The sequence below is a fragment of the Lucilia sericata genome, unplaced genomic scaffold (genome assembly GCF_015586225.1).
Source record: "Lucilia sericata isolate MDLA Ls3-8-SP2 unplaced genomic scaffold, ASM1558622v1 Contig000378F_arrow, whole genome shotgun sequence".
Lineage (NCBI taxonomy): Eukaryota > Metazoa > Arthropoda > Insecta > Diptera > Calliphoridae > Lucilia > Lucilia sericata.
Window position 1 is genome coordinate 48,708 of NW_023994397.1, and position 17,797 is coordinate 66,504.

A 17,797-nucleotide genomic window follows, 5' to 3' on the forward strand; every position below is an offset into this window, starting at 1 on the left:
TAAATTTTATTTTACTTAGTGCCTTTAAGTCAATTCAAGTTTATTCTTTTGTTCTGTTTTTCTTTATATATACATATATTGATTTTCGATCAGAATTATTATATTTATTTGCAATAAACCCTAAACAAGCAAAACGTTCATCAATGTCATTTTAAAAGCAATACAAGGGAAATACAAAATATATATTAAAAGAAGGAAAAACACGTACTTATATTTACAAATTTAAATAAGAAAACCAAATTTAAACAAAATCCTTAAAAAAAACTAGCAAACACAGCAAAAAAAGGTGTTGCCTTAATTTTTCATAAATTTCTAAAAATTTTCAATTTAAAATATTAACATAAATTTCAAAATACATTATGTTTCTTTTTTAAGCAAACAAATTAAAAATCATAATTTAAACTGAAAATGAATTCAGCCATGAAATACAGCAAAGTAGCAGTATAATTATTAAATTTTACATTAATTAGCAAATAGCATAAGCATGAAAATTCTGAGAACAAAAAAAAAAAGAAAAACACAATTTTGTGTCTAAAGCTATTTAGACGGAAGAAAACCCCCAAAAAAAGAAAATAATTCTTAAAAAGTTGTAGCTAAAATTTATCGAGCATAACATAAAATTAGCTCAATTTCAGCTTCATTTAGATGATGTTTCCTGGTTTACTTTTTGAATGTTTAATGTACTTTAGATGTAAAAGAAATCACAAAAAACTTTGATATTCAAAAAAAAAAAAAAAAAAAAAAAAATCCACTCAAATGTTAAAATCCACAAAAGCTGCATAGAATTGTAATCATAAACATATTTCTTAAGAACATTTTTAACAAAAAAGCGAAAATCTTTACTTTAAATTTGCTTTAAATGTATGATTTAAATATATTTCGCAACTTTTTGCTTGCACGGGAAACGGAAACTGTTAAAAGCATGCATCAATTTTTAGAATAAAAGATTTAAATATACTCGCATAACCGCAAGAAAACTTTTCTTAAGAAAAAGAAAACTATCTTTTTCTTTTCCCCTCCCCCTCACACTTTTTATTTAGCACGACCTCTGTGCCAACAAACTCACAAAACTTGTGCAGAAACTGCACAAATTTGCACTAAGTTTTTATACCCTACACCTCTTTAGTGGGGAGAGTATATTGGGTTTGTGTTGGTACTTGTAACACACAATAATATTGGTCCTATACCCTCCTTAAAGAATCATTTTCTAAGTCGATTTAACTCTGTCCGTCCGTCCGTCTGTCTGTCTGTCTGTCTGTCTGTCTGTCTGTCTGTCCGTCTGTTTGTCTGTCTGTCTGTCTCTCTGTTTGTCTGTCTGTCCGTCTGTCCTTCCATGAAAACCTTGTAATCAAACTACAGGTCGCAATTTTAAAGATAATTCAATGAAATTTGGTACATGATAATCTATTCCATCGGGGACAAAGCCTATTGAAAATGGTTATGATCGGTTCATTATTTCACCTAGCCCTCATACAACTGAATCCCCGAATAGGGCTTTTAAGTTCATAGTTATGTTTAATTTACTCATATCTGAATAAAAAGATGCAAAACCAAGTTCTATACTAGCCTTGATGTCCCTAATGAATATTATAATTATAGGGCCTCATTTGACACTAGCCCCTAAAATTTGACTTAAATGTCCACAATAAGTGGCTTAAGTATATCTGAGGCAAGGTACAATTCAACATAAATGCTTTATTATAATCACTAAATCACATTTCATTTTTATAACTGGTGTAAGGTATTATACGGTCGACTTCGCCCGACTATAATTTCTTACTTGCTTTTTTCTTAAGTTTTGCCATCAATTTGTGTAGATTTATTTGATTTCTTTCCTTTATTCTCAATTCTTTTAACCGCTTGCTTTAGAGAGCAGCCGGCAGGGTTGAGGACTTGGTGTTTCATAGAAAGTATGTCGTCATGACATTTGTAATATTAGCAAAATCGTATGTTTTTGTCACTTTCATTGGATAACCCAACTCCTCCCATTTAATCTGTAGTCAATTGTGCAATAATATATACTTTTTGTGGACAACTTTATTTTTACTTTTTGTTAAATTCCTGTGAAACTTGCAATGTGTTTTAGAAATGTTAGCATGTGAGGAGGACAGAGTCAGGGAGGGATAAGCAAGTGTCAATTGTGCTATAAAACTTTGTTGAGGTAAGGAGTATTGCGATCTAATACAGGGACTTAAGTTGAAAATTTTAAGTTATGGTTTTTGCACCTGCTTAAAGTTGTGTGGAATGTTAAGTATATTTTTGTCATGTTGATGTTATCTTTTATAACTATTTTAAGAAAACCAAAATCCAATTTTAAACTCAAACATAAGTACGCTTGTCACTTAAAGAATGTTTTCAACCTAAATTATACAAAATATTGTACTTATTACTTTTAACATTATAAACGAGGTGGCATCACGCCCCGTTATATTTCGTTTCACTACCGTGAAAACAACAATCAAAGGTCTGATGACAAGAAAACCTCCTGGCTTAGATAAAACAAGAACTAGTTTCTTCATATTTAATGCGTTTTTAAACTTTGAACATTTTCCATATTCATTGAAAGAATAAGAACTTGTTAAGGTACCACCAAAACCCGAACAATATGTGATTCAATTTACATCATACCTCTCAATTAGCTTGAAATTAATGAAATTTTACTTTTAAATTCTCTTATTTCTGATCATATGTTTGGTTTCAGAACAAAATATAGAACTATCGATCTTGTACTCCGGATAAAAAACCTATTAAAGTAAACAGATTACTCTCCTCCACGGCTGTGGGTGGTGGTTTTTTTATTCCTCGCCTTAATAAAGCGGTGTGTTTTAGGCTTAATGACTACTGTAGTGTTTTACAGGCTGAAGTCTCAGATATAAAAAAAGTGGTTAACTGTATAAGGTACTATAGGATATACAATGGTAATATTCGAATTTGTACTGACAGCAAACCTACCATAAAATCCCTATCTGGTGTCTATACAACATCCAGACTGGTTCACGAATGTGGGATATCCCTTGACGATATGGTGAACCATTCATGCCTGGAACTGCTCTGGGTACCTAATGTGTCTGGAAATAAAAAAGCGGACGAACTAGCAAAAACTGGTTCTCGCCTTCATATAGGGGACACTGACACATTAATTGGTGTCCTACTTTCATGCTGTAAATCCCTCATACAACATGAAATTTACGGGTCTGCTCAGAGCAGATGGTCATCACGGACCTACTGTTCGAAATCAAGAATGACCCGGCCTCTCTATGATGAGCGAAGGTCTAAATGGTTGATGGAGCTTTCCAGGACGAGACTATGTGTATAAATAGCCATCCTGACAGGGCACTGTACTATAGATGCGCACGCTAGAAGACAAAATCTTCCATACAATGACTATTGCAGGATCAGTAAAAATGGAGAAGAAGGAGAAGAGCCTTTGCCCTGCCTTGACAAATATCAGGACTGAGTTTCTAGGCTGTCCAATACTGCATGAACTTGCGGCTCTATCACGTATGGGCACACATAAGAATAGTTCATTCGTGCATATGGATGGCTTAAGTGACCTACGGTAGGTTAGTGGTTAGTGTTCTAGTCTGGTAGACCGGAGGTGGTGGGTTCGATTCCCACCTGAGGCACTGGTTAAGGAGCGCACAACAGGCCCGATAGAGGCCTAGGTGTATTTCTTCGGATTTGATGTATATACATCCTCCTTTCAAACTAACTAAGTGAGTTTTTTCGTAGGATCCCATACAGGGTAACACAACGGTACCATTAAGACCCAAGTAAGTCGGATATTGGCCGACTGCCTTAACAACCTAACCAAACATAAAACTGATTGCTCTACGCTATTTAATGATATATCAAGTCTGCCACGAGGGACTAATACACAAAATCATGAGAACACTAGCACAGAAGGTACATAAGATGCTCTAAAGTTCAGATCATAGGATGTGACCTCTTAACGTCGAAAACTTACACTGATGTTCCAAAGAGTAAAATTTGAAGATTCTAGCTCTAATAGTTTCTCAGATATACGAATTTTTCTATTCAAGCCCCCAGATGAAAGTCCGCTTTTTTCATCCAATGTTCAGATGAATATTTATGCTCTTCGTGCAAAATTTGAAGAATTTAGTTCCATTAGTTTCCCAAATAAACGAATTTTTGTATTTTTTAATTAATATGGGAGGTGCCGCTCCCCTCATGGGTAGTCCGCCAATTTATTACCCAAAATGTTTAAATGGATGTTAAAGTTATTCGTGCAAAATTTTAACCCCCTTATTCATAAACAACATTTTATTTTATAAAAGGTTTATAAAACAGAATTTCCATACGAAATTTGATTTATAAATAGTTTATAAAAAAATTGTGTTTATGAATAAGGGGATAAGATTCTAACTGTAATAGTTTCTAAGATAAACGAATTTTTGTATTTAATTTATATGGGAGGTGCCATGCCCCCTAATGCTAGTCCGCCTTCTTTTTGTCCTAAATAATCATATTGACACAAAAGTGGATCCGACAAAATTTGAGGACTCTAACTGTTATATTATCTCAAATATACAGATTTAATATTTTCTTAATATGGGAGTGGCTCCCCGCCCACGGTTCAGCCGTTTAGTAGTCTATAACGTTCAAACATACAAACAAACACACGTTCATTTTTATATATAGATTTTCACTAAATTTTCTTTTTATAGAAAATTTTCAAATTCAAATTTTTGCAAAATTTTCTTTTTATAGAAAATATTCTCTAAAAGTTTCTTTTTATAGAAAAATTTCTCTAAAAGTTTCTTTTTATAGAAAATTTTCAATAAATTTTATTTTTATAGCAAATTTTTGTAAAATTTTCTTTTGATAGAAAATTTTCGTTAAATTTTCTTTCTATAGAAAATAAAATTTACCACGTAGAAAATTACTACTTTAGCTAGATTTCTACAATTCTAATATACATATGTATGTATGTGTGTCTAACAAGCCATTTTAAGCTGTTAAATAACCCCTATAAATTGTGTGATTTTCTTTGAACCGGCACAAAAGAAATCAAAGAATTTAATCGAGAAAAAAGGTTTTTAATTTATATTCGAATTCTTTGTTCGACAACAGTTATTGCACGTATATTCACCGGATAATAGTTGTAGTTTAATTTGGTTACTCAAATGCTCAGCACACACACAGAAACAGCCCGGAAGTTCGTGGGAAATAAGGATCAAACTTGTGACTTTTGTTTAGGATTACATATGGTTACTTAAATACCTTAAGCCCTAGATAACTTAAAGACTGACTTTTAATTGAATTTCTTTCTCTAACGTAGAAGAAGTGAATACTCTCTTAAAGGGATATTGTTTCCTTATAAAACTGTTGGACTTTGTGTAGTCAAATACATTGAAATGAAATCCTTTCGTATAGGGGTAATTTTGTTTGCTTTTTTTTTTTTTTCTTCATATTCGCCTTCTCTTTTCTATAGTTTAATTAGATTTTTGGATTCAATGGTTGACCACAGTATTTTTTTTTTTTCAAAGGTATATGAGAAAATTTGCCCTCGCAAGAGAATGAGTGGAAGGAAGACTGCAACTAGACATTGTTAAAGTTCAAGTTTGTTTATAATTTATTTATAATTGTGTGTATTTTGTTTTAAAATTTATGTAGGTACATAAGCAAACAAACTATTAAATTTAATTTATTATACATTTTTTAACACATTATAAATTATTTAGCTTTAATGTGTTGTAGTGTTTTCTTAATCCTTTTAAATTAATATGAGAAAAATTTCAAAATAATTGTATAAACAATTTAAGGACTGAGAGCATATGAACTCATACTCAAATTAACACAGAAATTTTGTCATTGTGTGGGAAAATTTAAGCGGTTACTATTTTGCTTGCTTCTAGTCCTTTAGACACTATGACAAAAAAGCAATCTAAAGAAATCTACATAAAAACTTTTTTTGGGTTAAAAATTATTTATACAAAACACGTTCCAACTCGGCAATCACAATGTACAAACGAAATACTCGGTATTTACCCAAAGTACTTTTACATTTTTTTCCTTCTTTCTGCTTGAAAGTGATTTCTATTTTTTCTACCATTCTATTCCAATTATGAAAAACCACTCGACAAATACAGAAAAAAAAAAACTATATAATATATATATAAATAAAGAAAAAACTTAGATAAAAAACTGAAAACTAAAATCAAACTAACGAGTGGTTGAAATGAATAAATAGACGTGAGCAAGCATGTAATAAAAACAGAAGCTACCAAAACATACAAAAAAACACACGCACATTTCTATATAAAAAAAGAAACGAAAAAATTATTTACAAAAAAAAAAATAACAGGGCCAGAAGTAAGAAAAATTAAATAAATATTTTGCCAAACTATTACCTACCATCAATAGAATACTATAGTAAGTAAAACAAAAATATAATGATGGCATTAAACCAGAGGAAATAACTAGGATGCATCCTTGAAATACAAAATAAATAAACAACCTAAGAAAACGTCCTAAAGGTTGAGGTCACAGTAATTATGACGTTGTAATGGTAGCTTAGCGTAAATTGATTTATAAAATTGGTTTGTTGTAATGGAATTTTATTTCATTATTATTAGTTTAACTGCAATTAAGGATTAATTTAATAACACTTTTTAAATAAATAATTATTATGTGTGGAAAGTTTTCTTAAAGGAATTATATTGAAAATTTAATTATAAGAAAGAAATTTTTCCAATAAAATTTACTTTTTTATAAACACACTTCGATAAATTTTCTTATTAGAGAAAATTTTCCATAAATTTCCTTTTTTGAGAAAATTTTCCATAAATTTCCTTTTTTGAGAAAATTTTTTAATAAATTTTCTTTTTTTATACAAAATTTTCTTTTTATAGAAAAGTTTCCAAAAAATTTTCTTTTTATAGAAAAGTTTCCAAAAAATTTTCTTTTTATAGAAAAGTTTCCACAAAATGTTCTTTTTATACAAAATTTTCACAAAAATTTTTTTTATAGAAAATTTTCACAAAATTTTCTTTTTTTATAGAAAATTTTCACAAAATTTTCTTTTTTATAGAAAAATTTTCACAAAATTTTCTTTTTTATAGAAAAATTTTCACAAAATTTTCTTTTTATAGAAAAATTTCCACAAAATTTTCTTTTTATAGAAAAATTTCCACAAATTTTGTTTTTTATAGAAAATTTTCACTAAATTTTATTTTTTTACAAAATTTTCACTAAATTTTATTTTTTTTACAAAATTTTCACTAAATTTTCTCTTTTTATAGAAAATTTTCACTAAATTTTCTTTTTTTATAGAAAAATTTCCACAAAATTTTCTTTTTATAGAAAAATTTCCACAAATTTTCTTTTTTATAGAAAATTTTCACTAAATTTTATTTTTTTTACAAAATTTTCACTAAATTTTATTTTTTATAGAAAATTTTCACTAAATTTTCTCTTTTTATAGAAAATTTTCACTAAATTTTCTTTTTTTATAGAAAATTTTCACTAAATTTTCTTTTTTTATAGAAAATTTTCACTAAATTTTCTTTTTTTATAGAAAATTTTCAATAAATTTTCTTTTTTTATAGAAAATTTTCACTAAATTTTCTTTTTTATAGAAAATTTTCACTAAATTTTCTTTTTTATAGAAAATTTTCACTAAATTTTCTTTTTTTATAGAAAATATTCACTAAATTTTCTTTTTTTATAGAAAATTTTCACTAAATTTTCTTTTTTTATAGAAAAATTTCACTAAATTTTCTTTTTTTATAGAAAAATTTCACTAAATTTTCTTTTTATAGAAAATGTTCACTAAATTTTCTTTTTATAGAAAATGTTCACTAAATTTTCTTTTTATAGAAAATGTTCACAAAATTTTCTTTTTATAGAAAATTTTCCCCAAAATTTTCTTTTTATAGAAAATTTTCCCCAAAATTTTCTTTTTATAGAAAATTTTCCCCAAAATTTTCTTTTTATAGAAAATTTTCCCCAAAATTTTCTTTTTGTAGAAATTCAGAAAATTTTCTCATTTTGGTACTTTTTCGTTCTATAAAAGGTACTTTTTGAATTTTCTATAATATTTAACCTAGAAACATGAAATTAAGTATGTAGAACCCGGAAAAGGCGAGAACCCATAAAAGGGGACTATTTGGTACTTTTTCGTTCTACAGAACTTGAATTTTCTATAATATTGAACCTAGAAACATGAAATTTAACATGAAGGGCCTTGCTTAGGTAAGAACCTATAAAAGGGGACTTTTTGCTACTTTTTCGTTCTTCTGAAGGTACTTTTTGAAATTTCTATAATATTGAACCTAGAAACATGAAATTAAGTATGTAGAGTCTGGATTATGTGAGAACCCATAAAAGGGGACTTTTTGGTACTTTTTTGTTCTTCAAAAGGTACTTTTTTAAAATTTCTCTAATATTGAACCAAGAAATATTAAATTATGCATGTAGAGCCCGGATTAAGTAAGAACCCATAAAAGGGGACTTATTAAGATTCGGCATAGCTGAATATAAAACTCTTACTTTTTTATACAAAATGTTCGTTATCGCCTCTTTTTATTATTATCCAATTTACTTATTTCGTTTTTGATCAGATTTTCTACCTTATTGCCTTGTTGTCCCCAAGTTTAGTGCCATCCATATTCAATGAACGAAATATCTAGCAGCGTGTTCTTATACCCATGCAGCATGTATTCTGAAGTCATAAGTTAAAATTGTTCTAATCACGTTTTTATAAAACCAGTGTGTCATAATAGGACTATGGCCCAATTCGTGACTATTGTTCTCCTACATAGCGTTCAGTGTTTTCTATCATCTCTTCATATTAAATTCAGGTCAAGGATTTCACTTAACGACTTCACTCTGACGGTCACCGGTAGCTTGTTTTCCCAGGAAAGAGAGCTTAATATACTTCTTATGGAATGATAAATATCAGTGTTCACCGGGATAACATTCAGGTCTCTCGGTTGAGCACAGGTTAAGGCCGAGTCAAAACCTCTACATCCTGTTTAAACAAGCAATTTGTATCCTTCCCCTTAGCAATATAGAAATCGTGTGTATAGCATATAGGCCTAAGTCTTTTCTAGGTTAGGGTCCTTAGGAGGCTATTAACCGTGGTTACATAGAGCGAAGAAGACAAAATGCCACCCCGTGGTACAACCTTTTAAAATTATAGAAAATTTTACATAAATTTTCTTTATATTTTAGAAATTTTTCTATTTCGTTATTTGTATTTGAAATATTGTCATTGCTGACTCAAGGCAATTATTTTGCCTGCCGTCATAACAAATGCCCTTTTAGTTGTCGTTTAAATTGCCAAAAAAAAACATTTAATTTTTGTTCAATAGCATTTTCAGAGCTTTCCACTGAGGTTGCAGCAACGACAGCACTTGTTTTTTTATTTAACTATAAATAGCAAAAGTTAACAAAACCACACAAAAAAATCAATGATTTATATTTTTAGTTTAATATTTGTTTATTTATTCTGTTAAAAATAAATCACAGGTAAAATTATAAAATTAAATAGCAAAAAAAAGGAGAAAAAATAACAACGTACAAAACGTACTATAAATTGCCGCAATATACCTACATACATACTGTATATATGGAAAAGTAATCGGTAATTGATAGTGAAACATGCAACTAACCATTATTTAACAATAACTACAACAATAATACTACAACAGCAATAAATTTATTGTTTAAAAGCGAGGAAAAAAAGCTAAAAAAATAAAAATACAACTACACTACAAACTTTATATACAAAGAAAAATAATTCTCTTATATGTTGTAGTTGTGCTAAATAAAATAAATTAAACACAAACAATAAATAAAAAATTAAAAAAAAAACGAGTAATTTTTTTTCACACACAATATAAATTTCATTTTAAATTGTATCCCAAAAAAAAAGAGAGTAAAATAGAGAGAGAAAATTAAAAGACGACATGCTACAATTTTAATTTAACAAATCCAGCAAAGCAACAAAATAGGATTCCATCAAAGTCCATGTTTTCAGGTATGATATTTATTAAACTCAACAACAAGCCACACAAAAAATACGAAACACAAACTTAGAAAAAAAAAAAACATTTTTAAAAGTTTTTATTATAAGAGTGAAGTCAAGGTGTGTGTGTATGTGTGAGAGATAGAAAGAGGCACAGAAAACAGCCGTCATATGTGGGTATTTATAAAAAATGAGGAGTTTCACACAACAACAATGAAATATTTATGCATTTATGTATGTATGTGTTTGTTTTAGTTTTTTTGTATGGGAGTGTGTGTGTATATGTTTACAAACAAATCAAATTAAATGACTGCAACAATAATTTTAAAAATGTTGTTTGTTTTTTTTTAATAAATATTTTGTATAGTATTTATTTATGGTTTCAGAAATGTTAAACAAATTTAATTAAGTATGTATGTGTACAATTCATTAAAGTTTTATATAAAAGTGTGGTTGATGCTTTTATGTTTTAATTGTTTATGAAAAATTTTTGTAAAATTATTGTTTTGAAATTAAAAATAAGCAATTAAATATACATACGAGCACACTACATCATATTTCCCGAATTTCGCCAAAAATTTTCTTTCGATAGAAAATTTTTGCTAAATTTTCTTTTGATAGAAAATTTTTACTAAATTTTCCTTTGATAGAAAATGTTCACAAAACTTTCTTTGGATAGGAAATTTTCACAAAATTTCCTTTTTATAGAAAATTTTCCCTAAATTTTCTTTTTATAGAAAATTTTCCACAAATTTTCCTTTTATAGAAAATTTTCCACAAATTTTCTTTTTATAGAAAATTTTCCACAAATTTTCTTTTTTTATAAAAAATTTTCCACAAATTTTCTTTTTTTATAGAAAATTTTCCACAAATTTTCTTTTTTTATAGAAAATTTTCCACAAATTTTCTTTTTTATAGAAAATTTTCCACAAATTTTCTTTTTTTATAGAAAATTTTCCACAAATTTTCTTTTTTTATAGAAAATTTTCCACAAATTTTCTTTTTTTTATAGAAAATTTTCCACAAATTTTATTTTTTTATAGAAAATTTTCCACAAATTTTCTTTTTTTATAGAAAATTTTCCACAAATTTTCTTTTTTTATAGAAAATTTTCCACAAATTTTCTTTTTTTATAGAAAATTTTCCACAAATTTTCTGTTTTATAGAAAATTTTCCACAAAATTAATTTTTTTATAGAAAATTTTCCACAAAATTTCTTTTTTATAGAAAATTTTCCACAAATTTTCTTTTGATAGAAAATTTTCCACAAATTTTCTTTTGATAGAAAATTTTCACCAAATTTTCTTTTGATAGAAAATTTTCACCAAATTTTCTTTTTATAGAACATTTTCACTAAATTTTCTTTTTATGGAAAATTTTCCACAAATTTTCTTTTTATAGAAAATTTTCCACAAATTTTCTTTTTATAGATAATTTTCCACAAATTTTCTTTTTATAGAAAATTTTCCACAAATTTTCTTTTTATAGAAAATTTTCCACAAATTTTCTTTTTATAGAAAATTTACCACAAATTTTCTTTTTATAGAAAATTTTCCACAAATTTTCTTTTTTCATAGAAACTTTTCCACAAATTTTCTTTTTTCATAGAAAATTTTCCACAAATTTTCGTTTGATAGAAAATTTTCCCTAAATTTTCTTTTTATAGAAAATTTTCCCTAAATTTGTTTTATAGAAAATTTTCCACAAATTTTCTTTTTATTTTTTAACAAATTTTCTTTTTAGAGAAAATTTTCCACAAATTTTTTTTAGAGAAAATTTCCTTTTAGAGAAAATTTTCCACAAATTTTCTTTTGATAGAAAATTTTCACCAAATTTTCACTAAATTTTCTTTTTATAGAAAATTTTCACAAAATTTTCTTTTTATAGAAAATTTTCACAAAATTTTCTTTTTATAGAAAATTTTCCACAAATTTTCTTTTCATAGAAAATTTTCCACAAATTTTCTTTTCATAGAAAATTTTCCACAAATTTTCTTTTTATAGAAAATTTTCCACAAATTTTCTTTTTATAGAAAATTTTCCACAAATTTTCTTTTAATAGAAAATTTTCCACAAATTTTCTTTTTTTAGAAAATTTTCACAAATTTTCTTTTTATAAAAAATTTTCACAAATTTTCTTTTTATTGAAAATTTTCACAAACTTTTCTTTTTTTATAGAAATTTTTAACTAAGATTTCGTTTTATGGTAATTTTTACTAAATTTTCTTTTTATAGAAATTTTTATGCTGAAGTTCCTCTTTATAGAATTCTTTTTTTTTGCTAAAGTTCCTTTTTATTTTCGGTCAATGGATTTTAAGAACAAAATTTGCCAAAATTCCACAAATTTTCTTTTTATAGAAAATTTTCCCTAAATTTTCTTTTTATAGAAAATTTTCCACAAATTTTCTTTTTATAGAAAATTTTCCCTGAATTTTCTTTTTATAGAAAATTTTCAATAAATTTTCTTTTTATAGAAAATTTTCAATAAATTTTCTTTTTAAAGAAAATTTTCAATAAATTTTCTTTTTAAAGAAAATTTTCAATAAATTTTCTTTTTATAGAAAATTTTCCACAAATTTTCTTTTTATAGAAAATTTTCCACAAATTTTCTTTTTATAGAAAATTTTCCACAAATTTTCTTTTAATAGAAAATTTTCCACAAATTTTCTTTTTATTGAAAATTTTCCACAAATTTTCTTTTTATTGAAAATTTTCACAAAATTTCTTTTTATTGAAAATTTTCACAAAATTTTCTTTTTTTATAGAAAGTTTTCACTAAGATTTCGTTTTATGGAAATTTTTACTAAATTTTCTTTTTATAGAAATTTTTATGCTGAAGTTCCTCTTTATAGAATTTTTTTTTTTTGCTAAAGTTCCTTTTTATTTTCGGTCAATGGATTTTAAGAACAAAATTTGCCGACAGGCATTGTCTCGGCTCACTGGCCTTATAGTGCAGACTTTGCCCCTTGGACTAGATCAGTTCTTGGCCTCAACAGAGAAGTAGTTCCTTTCTCTCGGAATTCGTGTAACCTATAAAATCTATTGAAAATATTTCTAAACATCCCTCATATATCGCACTACTACCGCTATTACAACTTCTAGTCGAGTAGGGTATAATTAAATGAGCAATTTTTCCATTTGTTTTCTTTTTTTAATAGCCAGTTTATGCACATGAATAATTGCATTTGCTTTGTTTAATTATAGTGATGGTTTACACACATGCGTTTTGTTTGTAAACACTCACACACACTGACATACGCATAAGGATAACAATTTACATTGTTTTATGCATAAATATATCTCATTATAAATATTATTTCAATTCATGATCTATTTAAAAACTTCCGTGTTTACTAAACTGCCTGTCATCAAATGTGGCAAATATCAATTAAACATATTGATAGTATAAGAATAATGAGTTATATAGACAAATTATACAACAATAGTTTAGCTTTCAATGGTAGTAATGTTAACAATAAAATTGATTTTGTTAGAAAATATACGTATGCCAAGGGAGGTTTTTCGGAGGAAATTATCGCTTAAAGTTGTAATTAATTTTATTCTTGTAGGAAAAATTTTTGCGAAACATGAGATCCTCTTATATTACAATCTCTGGTTTATTTACCAACAACGAGCTTATGGATATCATTAGCCTGCTCGTTAAATTATGTACGTATATAACTTGTAATTATATTACTAAATATATAAAATCGTACCATAATTGAGCCAAACCTCTATAAACGGGCCGGTTAACAATATTTTAGGCCTTAACGAACTAATCTCCACTCTTATTACCTAGCTATCTAAATAAATGAAAGAGTGATGTTTGTTTATAATCGATAAACTCAGGAATTACGTTGAAGTTATAGGTATTTACGTGTAGAATACACGCTTTTTATCTGTTTTTATCTGTTGTTCTTCAACCCTATAAAGTATACGGGATCATATCTACTGGACCCGTATATATAACGGAATTGATAGATAGATAGATAGATAGATAGATAGATAGATGATAGATAGATAGATAGATAGATAGATAGTTAGTTAGTTAGTTAGTTAGTTAGTTAGTTAGTAGTTAGTTAGTTAGTTAGTTAGTTAGTTAGTTAGTTAGTTAGTTAGTTAGTTAGTTAGTTAGTTAGTTAGTTAGTTAGTTAGTTAGTTAGTTAGTTAGTTAGTTAGTTAGTTAGTTAGTTAGTTAGTTAGTAGTTAGTTAGTTAGTTAGTTAGTTAGTTAGTTAGTTAGTTAGTTAGTTAGTTAGTTAGTTAGTTAGTTAGTTAGTTAGTTAGTTAGTTAGTTAGTTAGTTAGTTAGTTAGTTAGTTAGTTAGTTAGTTAGTTAGTTAGTTAGTTAGTTAGTTAGTTAGTTAGTTAGTTAGTTAGTTAGTTAGTTAGTTAGTTAGTTAGTTAGTTAGTTAGTTAGTTAGTTAGTTAGTTAGTTAGTTAGTTAGTTAGTTAGTTAGTTAGTTAGTTAGTTAGTTAGTTAGTTAGTTAGTTAGTTAGTTAGTTAGTTAGTTAGTTAGTTAGTTAGTAGTTAGTTAGTTAGTTAGTTAGTTAGTTAGTTAAACCCTAATTTTCGATTTAAGTTATTTTATCATATTACCACAGCTATAGCTAACTATGCTTTACAACTATGCAACTATTACGACATTCTTTCGTTTCCAGATACTTAAATATTTAAGCAGCTACTTAAGTATGAATTGGCAAATTATATTCATAAAACTATTGATTCTTGTATTATGTCAAAATTGCAATTTTTCCATAATTTGCTACTATAATCTAAAATGTCATTTGCTACAATAATCTAAACCGACAATAATAATGCAAAAATATTTATTTTCATTTTAATTGAAATTGTTTGGCAACAATTTTCAAAAATATGTTGAAACTTTATTTGAATTTTAGTTGAAGTTGTTAGTGTTGAAAATATTGTTTGTTTGCGTTTAAATGTATTTTAATTTATTAAAAGTTTTAGTTGTGTTCATTTAAAATGAAAATAGTTAAAATTTTTTTAAATTCCTATATACCTGAGCTTGTGTTACATTTTATGCAACAACAACACAAAATGAATTTAATTTAAATAGTTTTCAGTTCGGGGAGGTTTTCTGCTATTTATTGATTTGAGGTCATATTTCAAATTGAAATTGTTTTAATATTATTAAGTATTTATAAAAGGGAAAATAATTACAGAGAAATTTATATGGTTGGTATGTGAGGAGAGTTTGTAGTTAGTTATGTAAATTATTTACGTTAAATTTATTTAATTTGTTAATATTCATTATAAAACCAATAATATAAAAAATTTCATTACAAAATTAGACAAATTTTGGAATATTTTTGGAAATTTTTACATAAAAAAATGTTTGTATAAAAAATAAGAGCACAGAAGTAGAAGGATATAAAAGGGCTCATTGTGTTTGTATGCTTTGACTAAACTAAACTTCAAAAAAAGTATTTTCCATCGATTTTTTTTTTTCTTCTACAAAGGCAGCTACTCTTGTTTTGAAATCTGCTGCTTTTTTTAATCTATTGCATTATTTTTAATGTTATTGTCATCATTAGAATTTAAATATATTCATAAATATAAAATAACATATTAAACTAAAAAGAGGTTTCACAAACTGCAATAAATTCAACAAAAACAAAATAAAAATCACAACTTTTCTCTAACAAAAAATAACATAAAAATTCAGCAAATTGCATATAAAACAGAAATCAAAACTAAAATTTATAACTAACGATAAAAGTGAGCATCACTCACAGTTTGTGAACGACCCTTCGATAAATCTTAGAGTAAAAATGAAAAGCCAAAATTATAAATAACAATAAAAACTTTACATAGAAACATTATTCAATATAAATTTATATATCACTATATATTACAAACACATACATAAATATGTATATGTATGAATTTTATTAATTTTTAATATTTTATAATAATTTTGTCATGATCTTAAATATATGTTTTATATTTGTATGTATTTTTTCTAAATGTCATTGTACTATGGCAGTAGAGCACGAAACTTTACATAAATTCACTCACTCATATGTATGAAACCAAGTATAAAGATATAAAAACTATAAAAACAATTACAATTACAATTACATAATATACATGTACTTGTACAAACAATTGTTAAATGCAACTAGAGTGCAGTCATATATATTTTACTCACCAACACATAAAGTCAACGTATATGTATTTATATCCCTGTAAATGTATAAGGAGTTTAAGTATCCTTTTGTAGACTTATAATGATTAATGTATGGTACATATTATGTAATCTTAATCATTTAGTGTCCCCAAGTAAACTAAAGAGTAATATAAATAATCATCAACGAACATATCACTTTTACCTCAGAAATTTGTTTCCGAGGTAATATGGTTATAGGCCACCTTGACCTGCTGGGTTGTCTTTAGTTGTATTAGTGTTTGCGTGTGTGCGCTGGCTGTGTTATAATATTTATCCTTTTATACGACTGACTGGCTGACTACAGAAAAGAAAAACGGTCCCACAGAGAAAAAAACTATATGTGAAAATAAATAAAACTGAAAAACTAACACTATTATACATTTAAAATTTGACAGTGTTTGTGTGTACATTACTGGTACGCAGAAGATTTATACAACCCTTTTATGTAAAACCGAATTATTCTCATTTAAAAATGTAAAATTTTCAAATATCTTTTTAAACCCAGTTTTCAGCAAGACTGTTGTTCGACAGTTCAATTATAAGAAAATTTCAAATCACAAATTTTAAACAGATTTTTTTATAGCTGGACTATTAGAGCCCCAAGCATCAGACGATGCATAGTGGTATAGAAGTAAAAAAAGAGGGAAAAAAAATTATGTAACTTCTAAACGGTTTATCTGATTCCAATGAAATTTCACATGCGTAAAGAGGAAGTGTGGTTGAGCTAAAGTTCGCACTTTATGTGCTCACTAGTGGCACAGTCAGAGGTCCACAAAGTAGGATACCTCGAGTATATAAATGGTGCCATTTCTTCGTTTAACACAAAACAAGCTAAAACTTGATAAGAACTAAAGGAAGTGATTTAGAAAGCTGAGCTTATGAAACAATAATTCCTTCGAATGTCTGTCCGTATCTAAGTTCTTTACATGAGCACCTGCTGGGTGAGTTTCTGTGTCGACTCACCACAGCCCCATTACAAACAGGTGGCAATTCTCGTATATAGAATGTCCAGCCCAGTATACATGCACTTTGCTCAAGTACCTCAGCTATCTAATCTCTGACCATTGCCCCATTGCTTAACTTTCGAGATGCAAAAACATCACTTCTGTTTACAACTACACAGATGGGATGGCCTCTGTTGAGTCGGCAACATCACCTAGAGACGTAACCGATAGACTGAAGTACGAATCCATCAAATAAGCCAAAGACTGAACTTAGTGCCACAGTCACTTCTCTGTGGGGTATCTGTTGTCAAACGCCAACAGCGCCGAACTTATCCCGAAATATAGATTTCACCGTGCATGAGTACCTGCCGTGTTGGCCTATCTCACGGTGGTCTTTTTTCCACTGGGTGAGCAAATATATAACGACTCACCACCGCCCCTTTGTGTATTTTACACGCAGGTTGCAATTTACGTATATGGATACCGGTCCATTTATCCTGTCATAGTAGTCCCATTGAGGAAGAAGAGTTGTCATGAGCAAGCTCAATCTAACCCCGACAAATTGGTAGTCCGAAACACAGATAACTCATTTCAGTGGCCACAAAGACCCACTGTGATAAGTTGAGCATGTTTTAGAGTAAACTCCAATACACTCAACCATGAAGGAA

General features: G+C 27.5%; 1 protein-coding gene across 14 annotated transcripts in view; it reads left to right on the forward strand.

Moving 5' to 3' along the window:
- LOC119604279 (small conductance calcium-activated potassium channel protein) overlaps positions 1–17,797 on the forward strand; it is a 245,111-nt gene that overhangs the window by 36,001 nt on the left and 191,313 nt on the right. The window contains exon 2 of one of the 14 annotated variants that reach the window (XM_037956812.1): positions 9,496–10,006. The exons of 12 other annotated variants lie outside the window; for them this stretch is intronic. The gene's annotated coding sequence lies outside the window, so the exon portion shown is untranslated. The remainder of the gene's footprint in view (positions 1–9,495; positions 10,007–17,797) is intronic. One more of the 14 variants, XM_037956813.1, reaches the window with a different exon arrangement.